General features: G+C 34.5%; 1 pseudogene; it reads left to right on the top strand.

Moving 5' to 3' along the window:
- The first annotated feature begins 423 nt into the window (after positions 1-423).
- LOC130821503 (30S ribosomal protein S16-2, chloroplastic/mitochondrial-like) lies at positions 424-10078 on the top strand (annotated as a pseudogene).
- Positions 10079-10316: the final 238 nt, after the last annotated feature.

Here is a 10316-nt window from a genome sequence, read left to right as displayed (position 1 = left end):
TAAATAAAGTTTTGTCATGATCAATTAAAACGGTTAGTTAAGAAAAATGAAACAACTATATTCAATAATAAATTATATACATCAACAATTTGACATATTTGTGTCTTGTACGGAAACATAAAGGAGTACTAGTTTAACATGTAAATTATCAAACCAAATCACAATTTATTTTTACTTTTAAAATTTTCAATCGAACCTAGTCCTTTGAACCCTCGAACTATAACGGCTTGGTTCGGATCGGATTAGTGAATAGCACCTTTGTCATATTCATCCAACCATCCCCATTCTAATTTGGAAGATTCATCCCTCTTCAACCAATTTCTCAGTTTTATTGATTTTGTATCACATCACTTTGTTGAAGTTCAAATACCCACTTATTATTTATGATATAATTTCAAACAGATTGAAAAAGAAGGGGTGAAAATGGCGTTAAGAATTCGTTTATCTAGACTTGGGTGTAAAAATAAGCCCTTTTATAGAGTTATGACGGCTAATAGTAGGTCTCCTAGAGATAGTAACCACCTTGAAGTTCTTGGTTACTATAATCCTCTTCCGGGTTACTTCTTTATTCACCATTTTGTTTATTTTCCAAAAATACATCTTGGGCTTTTTGATTAATTTATTTTAGATGATTATTGTCATTGTTGTAGTTAGTTATAGGGCAGCACGTGTCCTTAAACTCAAGTTTATATATATGCTTCCTCTATATTGTAAATAGGTAAATGATTAATGAAAGAACATTAATTCCTTTCTTCTGTCTTCAGTGTTCTATTCGTCTGTCTCTCTGCTCTTCTCTTTGCTTCTATTTTTATTTCTCTACAACAAAGGTACTGCAATTGTTGGTGTTTCAACACACAAGCATGCCTTACACCTACCTTAACAGGTGAAACATATTACATTGGTATCAGAGCCACACTGTTCACTCTCCTTCTGTCTCAATTTTCATTTCAATTCACCTCTTCAAGAAATCTTATTTCTAAAAGATTCTTAATTGTTTATTTGTAAAAATTCGTGTGTAAGAGGACATTTTGGCTTCTGTTACTAGAAGAACAACTGCAATGGAAGAACAAGTTAAGGCACTTGAGAAAAGGTTGGATGATCAAACCAAGAATATACAACAGATTATGCAAATGTTAAGGGAGATAACTGATCAATTTTCTTCTAATATACCAAGGAGTCACTATTATTAAGGCCACTCTTCCAAACCCCAAGGTATGCCCCCTAAACTTCAGTGTCCCACGTTTGATGGCTCAAATCTAGGAATTAGGTTAAGAAATGTACTAGGTATTTCAAGTAATGCAATATAGCTGAAGAATCAAAAGTGGAATTAGCATCTTTGTATATAGTTGGCAAGGCTGAATATTAGGTTATTAGTTATCTTGCTAGTAGGTCACATGGGGAATGTGATGTTTATATGGGATTTGGCAGCCAGGTTTAAGGATGACAGTGGGGATGATGTAGTGGAAAGCTTTAACAAACTTAACCAAACTGATTCTTTGGAGACTTACATAGATGCATTTGAGGACTTGAGGGCACTATTAATACAATTTGGTCCCTCTTTGTCCAATGCCTATATTTTGCAAAGTTTTGAGGGTTGAAAGAGGAAACTAAACCTTTTGTTATAGCCTTTAACCCCACCTCTGTTTCTGATGCTATTACGTATGCAAGATTACAAGAAGATCAAACGAAAGCCTATACTGCTGCCAAAATAATAGCAAAGCCTTATTCAAATAAGCTAATGTATACCCTCACGACCCAACATACCTAACATACCTTTATCAAACAAACCAACCTTTCAAACCAATGCCAGTAATCCACCCTTATTGCCTCTTCCTAGTACAACCAATAAATTCCCAAATAAAACCTTTCCACATATTTCTATAGAAGGCTGACAAAATTGCCAAGGGGTTGTGTTACTTCTGTGATTAGAAGTATGATAAAAACCATAATTGTAATTTTAGGGGAACTCAGATCTTTACTATGGAGGTAACTGGTTGTTTGCAGAAGGAAGGAGACAGCAGTGAAGAGATTGACCCTTTTGAGGTGGAACCAAAGATATTAGTGAATGCTCTTACTAGGGACCATAACTTCCATACCATGAGGGTTGTAGGCATGATAAATGGCACAAGAATTCACATCTTGGTGGATTCTGAAAGTACCAACAATTTTCTAGATTTTTCTTTTGCTAAGAACTTTGGTTGTAAGATAGAAAAGGTTAGGTCTTAGGCAATTACTGTAGCAGATGGAAATCACATAGTATGTGATTATAAATGTTCTGATTTTGAATGGGTAATGAACAAGAAGTTTTTCCACACTGAGGTTCTCCTTATACCTTTGGGAGGATGTGACATTGTACTTGGCATTCAATGGTTGAGGACCATGTGACGCATACAATGGGATTTCACAAAGTTATTGATGAGGCAGCATAAAATGTTCATTAAGGCGACCAAGTGCTCGTTGGCTCAACCCAAAGTGGAATATTTTGGGCACTTCATTTCATCTCAAGGGGTTGAAATACATTTCAGAAAAGTGGAAGTGGCTGCCAAATGGCCATCGTCTAAGTCCATTAAATACCTAAGAAGCTTCTTAGGCATTAGAGGGTATTACAGGAAGTTTATCCATGGGTATGCAATATTGAGTAGACCTTTACATGATCTGCTAAAAAAGGGAGGATTTCAATGGAGTGAGAAAGCTTAAACAACTTTTGTGCAACTAAAAGATGCCCTAGTATCAGCTACCATCCTAGCAGTTCCTGATTTTACTAAGACATTCATAGTGGAGACTGATGCTTCAAGTTGTGGAATTGGAGTTGTTCTAATGCAGCAAGGGAGACCTCTAGCTTACCTAAGTAACGCTTTAGGCCCTAGGTGACAAAGATTATCTGTATATGAAAAGAAGTTATTAGCCTTGGTTCATGCTGTTCAAAAGTGGGAACAATATCGTAGTGGTACTCACTTCATTATAAACACTAATCAAAAGAGTTTGAAGTGGTTGTTAGAACAGAAAATCTCCACCCCATTCCAACTATTTTGGTTGTCTAAGATCATGGGTTTTGATCATGAAATATAGTATAAATGTGGCAAAGAGAATCAGGTTGCAGATGCTCTATCTAGGGTACAAGATCAGAGTTACTGCACATGGCCATTTCTTTGGTGGATACTAATCTTGAGACACTTATCAAGCAAAGTAATCATTTGGACAATAACCTGATAACTATTGTGGAAGAATTACAAGATAGATTTCATTGAGATTGGGGTTTCTTAGGAAGCCTAAGAGGATTGTGGTGAGCCCTGACATACAATTTAGGAGAAAATTGGCAACATGCTTCACCAAAAGGGGGACATTCAGGCAGGGACCTTATCAGACGGATGAGGAATATTTTCTAGTGGACGGGCTTAAATAAACATGTGAGACAGTACATCAAAGAATGTATGGTTTGTCAGACAGCTAAACTAGAGACATTGGCCTCCCTAACAACCCTTGCCAATTCCTGTGGAAGTATGGTATGATATTGCTATGGACTTCATTATTGGTTTGCCTAAATCCATGGGTAAGGAAGTTATCTTTGTGGTGGTGGACAAGCTTAGCAAATATAGTCATTTCATGGCTTTTGCTCATCCTTATTCAACAATTGATGTGGCACAGGCATACTTGGATAATGTTTTCAAGTTACATGGATGGCCTAAGTCGATAGTCAGTGATAGAGATCCAGTCTTCTTGAGTAGTTTTTGGAAGGGTTTAAACTCCTTGTATGACACAGACTTATTATTGTCTTCCCCATATCACCCTTAAACAGACAGCCAATCTAAGGTTGTTAATAGATGTTTGGAAACATACCTTAGGTGTATGACTAGTGAGAAATCGAAGCAGTGGTGTATATGATTACTTCTACCAGAGTGGTGGGACAAACACACTTTCACACCTCCATTCAGAAGACCCCCTATGAAGTGGTGTATGGTCAGCCTCCACTAGTGCATTTGCCCTATCTAGCTGGAGACTCTATTATAGCAACAGTAGACAGGAGTTTACAACGTAGGAAGGAGATGATCAAAACCTTGAAGTTTCATTTGACCAGAGCTCAACACATAATGAAACTTCAATGTAACAGTCATAGGTTAGAAAGGTCCTTTGAAGTAGGGGATTGGGTGCTATTGAAGCTTCAACCTTATAAGTAATAATCTGTGTAAGTCAGAAATAATTTCAAGTTGTCTCCTAGATATTTTGGCCCATTCAAGATAATTCACAAGGTGGGGAAAGTGGCCTACAAATTATCTCTACCTACTAATGCTCAAATTCATAATGTCATTCATGTTTCTCAACTAAAGAAATCTCACGAGACCTTACCAGTAGCATCCCATATTCCTGATTGGCTACATAATCACAATGTTTCAGTAGAAATTCAGCCTCAAACAGTCCTTGAAACAAAAGTTGTCAGGCATCAAAACAAGGCTGTGGTGCAATACCTTGTTCAATGGGAAGGATTCACAGCACAAGAGGCCTCATGGGAGGATGCAATTTGTTTTGAAGAGAAATTCCCTCACTTTGTCATCCAATAGACTTGAGTACAAGTTAAACTTTGTTAAGGGGGAAGGTTTGTTGTAGTTAATTATAGGGCAGCACGTGTCTCTTAATGAAACAGCACGTGTCCTTAAACTCAAGTGTATATATATGCTTCCTCTATATTGCAAATAGGTAAGTGAGTAATAAAAGAACATCAATTCCTTTCTTTTGTTTTCTGTTTTCTGTTTTCTATCCGTATGTCTCTTTGCTTCTGAATCTGTTTCTTTACAACAAAGGTACTGCCATTGTTGGTGTCTCAACACAGAAACATGCCTTACACCTACCTTAACAGGTGAAACCTGTTACAGTCATTTATTGATAATGCAATAAATTCCTTTTTGATTGAATGATTTGGTATTTCTAGGTTAGGATGGGCAGAAGAGAACGGGGCTAAATTTTGATAAAGTGAAGTAAGTGATTTTGACTTAATGTTTTTGTTTTTTTTCATAATTGTATGGTCAATGCGTGTTAATCATAATATATTGGTTTTCGAAATCAAAGGACTACTTTAAAAGGAAAGTGTAGTAAGTCAAAGTGACGGATTGAGTATATGAGTTGTTGACTTGAGATAGAGAATTAAAAATAATGGGGATTGGTGTAAAAATTTAATCCAAATTGTACTCATATATAACAATCCTATGAGTTAGGAGTACATATGGTAGATTGGTGACTGATGCCCATTATTTGAATTAATCAACCTTTGAGATGACAAGACTATTGAGTTTAGTTCAAGAAAGGAGATTGTGTACATGTGTATGACTTCTTGGCCGGAGTCTTAGAGACTTGAAGTGATTGCTATTTAATGAAATGTAATAAAACCATTCTTCTTTTTTTCGCATTGTAAAAAGAACATCCTATTTCATTTGATGCAAGCTAATTAGAGTGGTATTAGTTCTTTGTTATGTGTTTGGAACAAATTTTCATTGTTTTCTTATTTTTCTACAAAGGCACGTGAAAGCCATGTTTTTGCAGGGGAGATTGAGGTATTTAAAAGTTGGAACTTGAAAGCACAGACATATGACGATAGTGATGTTTATTAGTTAATTGATTGTTGGAGTCGCATACTATATCTTCTCTTTATAACATATATTAGGTTAAAGGGCTGGGCCTGGAGAGAATTAGAGTATGCTGAAAAACACATTTTCTAAGGTGTTTGTAAGTCAAATACCCACCAAGTGCAAATGGCTTACATTGCCTGCATCTTTTGTGCGCTATTAGGAATCTATTTATGAAAATACCCTTTGGCTTCTAATTTTAGTGCATTATATGCTTCAATATTATTTCATCAGGATTATGTGCCTTGTGGGCTTGCCTATTATTTTCTCCTTAAACATTTGCTTAATTTATATCCAGTATGTTGAAGACCAAACCTAGCCATGTCCTGTCAAAACAAAACCTATCCCTTTAGTTCATCAAAGTGCAGGGATAAGTTTTTTTAGTTTTTACACACGGAAGATGATTGATTATAAAAGAAATGTAAAAGGAAATATGAGAGTAGGATCCTAACTAGGGCATGTGACGTAAGCTGATCTTTTGGAGCCCATGTTGATTAATATCTTATGATGGTTATGATCGAAGACTGAATGTTAGAATAAGATAGAATTTATCCTTCGTATCCTCTCTCTGATGAAATTGGTTATTCACAAGCCGTAGAATTTTAAAAGGGAAGAAAGGACTTCCTTTATTCCCCCTTCCTTTCTTTCTCTAGGGACTTCCCAATTTAACCATATATGAGAAATGTTTTTGAAAGAGATAAGTAGTACTCATGTCTTATATTTTAACTTCATATGTTTTAAGGCAAACCGTTCATAAAAAATACACTTGAATGAGAGACTCATTTGTTGTTGAGCACTTTATGATCATTAGACTTCCTTGTTAATATTTGAACCGAGATAAAAAATTATTGGCAGTAACATTAATTTTAAGCTTTTAGGATTATTAATTAAGCATGTGTTTCTCTTTCTTGATCTGAAAAGCAAAATGCACCTCTTGATGGACTTATAAGTGACGCTGCTATGGCATTATTTCCCTAACTATGTTTCTGATTTAGACTGAGGCTTTTGTGTCCTTTGCCATCTCTTTAAAATACATGTTTATTTCATGATTTTTATATGACAAGCTCTTTCTTGGAATGTTATTACTTATTCTTATATCTTTGATTTCAGTGGTATTCTTATTGTTTTTTTAATTGCTTACTTGTTATGAACTTTTGCATATAATTCTTTTCCCCGTGTTGGCATAATAAATTTCACAAAAGAAAATTGTTATTTGATTTTTAGATTTGGTTGTTGTTACAAAATAGTTTTTTTGTGTTCTTTTGCTCTTGTTTTTCTTTCCATGCGATTAATATAAGGTACTTTTTGTCAAAATTGAAAATTTAATGTACTTTTTGACAATTTTGAAAATATAAGGTTCTTCTTGATAAAACATTAGATAAAAGGTACTTTTTGACAAAACTGATAATATAAGGTACTTTTGACAAAATTGAAAATATAAGTTACTTTTTGGCATAATTGACAAAATATCCAAAAATGAATTCTAATGTCTATAAATCATTAAGTTTGATTGCATTGGTTAATTTTTAATAGGAAAATCAAGATTCATTTTGTACAGTTACAATGACATTTGACAAGTTAATTAAACACATTATTTAGTTACTTGGTTGTAGTCGCGGAAATGTTATAGGTATATTTAGCAGTAAAATTGTAATTAGTTATAAATGAGTGTTAGTGATAGTCTTAGTACTATAAAAGGGAACATATTTAGTTGTAATTCTCTTCTCTCTCTCTTTTCTATTCACATGGTTGTTTGAGATTCAACAACCATAACATTGGTATCGGAGCCATTCTTTCCTTGGCACTAATAGCAGTATTCTTTCTCTTATATTCTCTTCTAATTGAAAATACCCAAAATTCTGCCATTGTCAAATCTTGCACACAACTTGTTTGTGAAAATACATTTCCATGTTCCTTTGAGTTCTTGGAGTTTTTCCCCAAACTAAAGACTTCTTCTAGTGGTTGCAAAGATATAGAGTGGTGAGTTTTGCAAAACCATACAATTTGAAGAATCAATTATTCCACAACTTAAAGAAGCCAAACAAAACAAGGTTATCAAATCTTTTAAAAACTTTTGAAAGATGAATGTTTTGATAGTTGGAAAAAAAAGATTGTGTGAATGGTGTAATGAACTAATTCTTGATCATAATTGCCAACATATTATCGATAATTGGGAATTTATTGTAGTATATGATGAAGGAAATGATTACGTGATAGCATTAGAGATGTTCAATAGCATGATTGAAGTAAATACCATTCAAGAATTAGCAATGTGCGATTTAAAAATTGATACTCAAGAATCTTTAAATGTTGATCATATGAATTCATGTGCAAAAACTAAGTTGGGTTCTAAAGCTTTGTTCATATGGATGGTGATTTGGTTAATTGTGTGATTGATGACATGAGTGAACATGATTTAGTTAAAAATCATGAATATTTTGTGACAATTGAACCTGAAAATTTATTTTCAAAACATGGGAAAATTCTTGAAGTTGATTCAACTGAAAGTTGTATTCTCTAAACTAAGAATCGGCTAAGAGAAATTTATCAATGGGTATGTACAAAATGTGAGAGCGTTGCGGAAATTGGTACTTTGTCAAGAGTGCTATCAAGCTCCAAGAAGGTTAAAAGAAGATATGAGATGTACAAGAAAAAGAGAAAACTTTGGGAAGAATATACTAAAGAAGTGCTTGACCCACCTTGGTTGTTAAAAATCAAGAGATGGAAGATTTCTATGCATGTTTTCAGTTTTATTCACGAAGCGGTGAATAAGTACAATAAAGATGCCTTATTACTTGATCATTATCAACAATTTGAGTCTCAAAATCACAATGTTACTCTTAAAATCCAAGCAAATGTAGGGAAAAGGGTAAGTACTGTAGCACAATTTTCAAAGCAAATAATGTTTCTTGCTCATTTATTGGCAAAGAAGATTGAACTAATAATGAGTTTCAACTTTGGTGCTCAAACTCATTTGTCATGGAATCAAAAATTACCGACATATGTGGATTTTCTGTTGACAGGGTCTTATGGTAAAGAGATGCAAGATATGTTATAGGTATATTTAGTAGTAAAATTGTAATTAGTTATAAATGTGTGCTATTGATAGTCTTAGTACTATAAAAGGGAACATAATGATGTATTAGAGTTTATAAAAAGGATGTATTAGAGTTTATGAAATATAATGAAATAGAACAATATTCTTCTTCTCTTCTAAATTTCTTATCTTCTCTCTCTTTCCTATTCACATGAGTGCTTGAGATTCAACAACCATAACAAGAAAGCGACAAGTTCTTGATGGTAAAGATTGGTGATAGGGTTAGACCACAAATAGGTGGCTTTCTTTCAAGTATTAGTACAGTGTTCAACTCTTTTGAGATTGGAGTACGTGGCTCCCTTATGGGCTGCACTGGTCCAGGCATAAGGAAGAGGAGTTATGCTAGCCGCTATGCGAGGAGTGGGACTTTGAATGCAGGTGTCAACTTCTTATATATGCTTCTTTTAGCGAAAGGTGATATATGTAGCTGGTTTTAAATGAGCATTCATGAATTTCATGATAATATGATTCTTCTATGCTACTGTTGGGAGAGTTGTTTAAACCAGGCCTCGTTTATTTTTGGTTTACAGTGACTAGAAGTATCCATCTTTTCACTTGTTACTTTTATCTTCTTTGTTGTTTGGAAGGTGGGCTGTCATTCTATTTGTAATGAATTGTTTTGTTGTTTATTACTTTCTCTATGGCATGCAACTATGACCTTCATATTGATACGTCTTTTCACTTTCACACAAGTGAAAAAGATTTTGTTCTGTTTTGAAAAAAAGGTGCGACTGTTGGGAAGAAAGGAGGATGGGATATGCGAGTTATATTTTTTGTTAGTGATATAATTAACCCGAGCAAGGAAGCGTACACCGACCACCCAAACCCCACCCTAGGTGCGAGACATTTAATGGCATTAGGGGTAATAAAATGTTCTTGTATCTAATGTTTTAATCTGCTACTTGTAACTCATAAGGATGAACTGAAGATGCTATTTTGCACAGAATCGCATAAAGATTTTGGATTTGATTGGTTAACTAGCCGTTCCATGCTTAGTTGTTTGACCTTACAATTTACAGGTATTGGCTTTCAGAGGGAGCCCAGTCGTCCAATCCACTCCAACGAATTCTATTCAGAGTCGGGTTCCTCCCTTCTCCACCTATGGTAGCAATGGAACATAAAGGTGGGCCACACGATACCCAGCCTGTTGATCCCTTGACCGAATGTGTTTTAAGAACATGTTCTCTTCAACTTATTTTTTGAACTTATTACCTATTCTTATTAAAATCAGATCAGATCAGATGAGACCAGATTAGATCAGATCAAATCAGATTTTTTCAGATCAAACCAGACCAAATCAAACCTGATCAGACCAGATCAGATTAGAACAGACCAGTTCAGAGCAGATCAGATCAGACCAAATTAGATCAGATCATTATTACTTATTATTATTTTTTTTTTGAAAGACTATTATTATTTTTATTATTTTTTTTAGAAGTAAGAAAAATTATATTACACCAAAAACAAGATTCGAGTACAAATACAACGGAACAAAATGATGCCTATCTATCATGGGCACTAGCGAAAGCCACCTTCTAGGAAGGGTTCCCAATCAAGGCTAAATCATTTGTAGCATCATTCCAAGAACAAGATTACAAAGCAAG

The sequence above is a fragment of the Amaranthus tricolor genome, chromosome 8 (assembly GCF_026212465.1).
Source record: "Amaranthus tricolor cultivar Red isolate AtriRed21 chromosome 8, ASM2621246v1, whole genome shotgun sequence".
In the NCBI taxonomy this organism is placed as follows: domain Eukaryota; kingdom Viridiplantae; phylum Streptophyta; class Magnoliopsida; order Caryophyllales; family Amaranthaceae; genus Amaranthus; species Amaranthus tricolor.
This window is presented reverse-complemented; position numbering and strand designations above follow the sequence as displayed.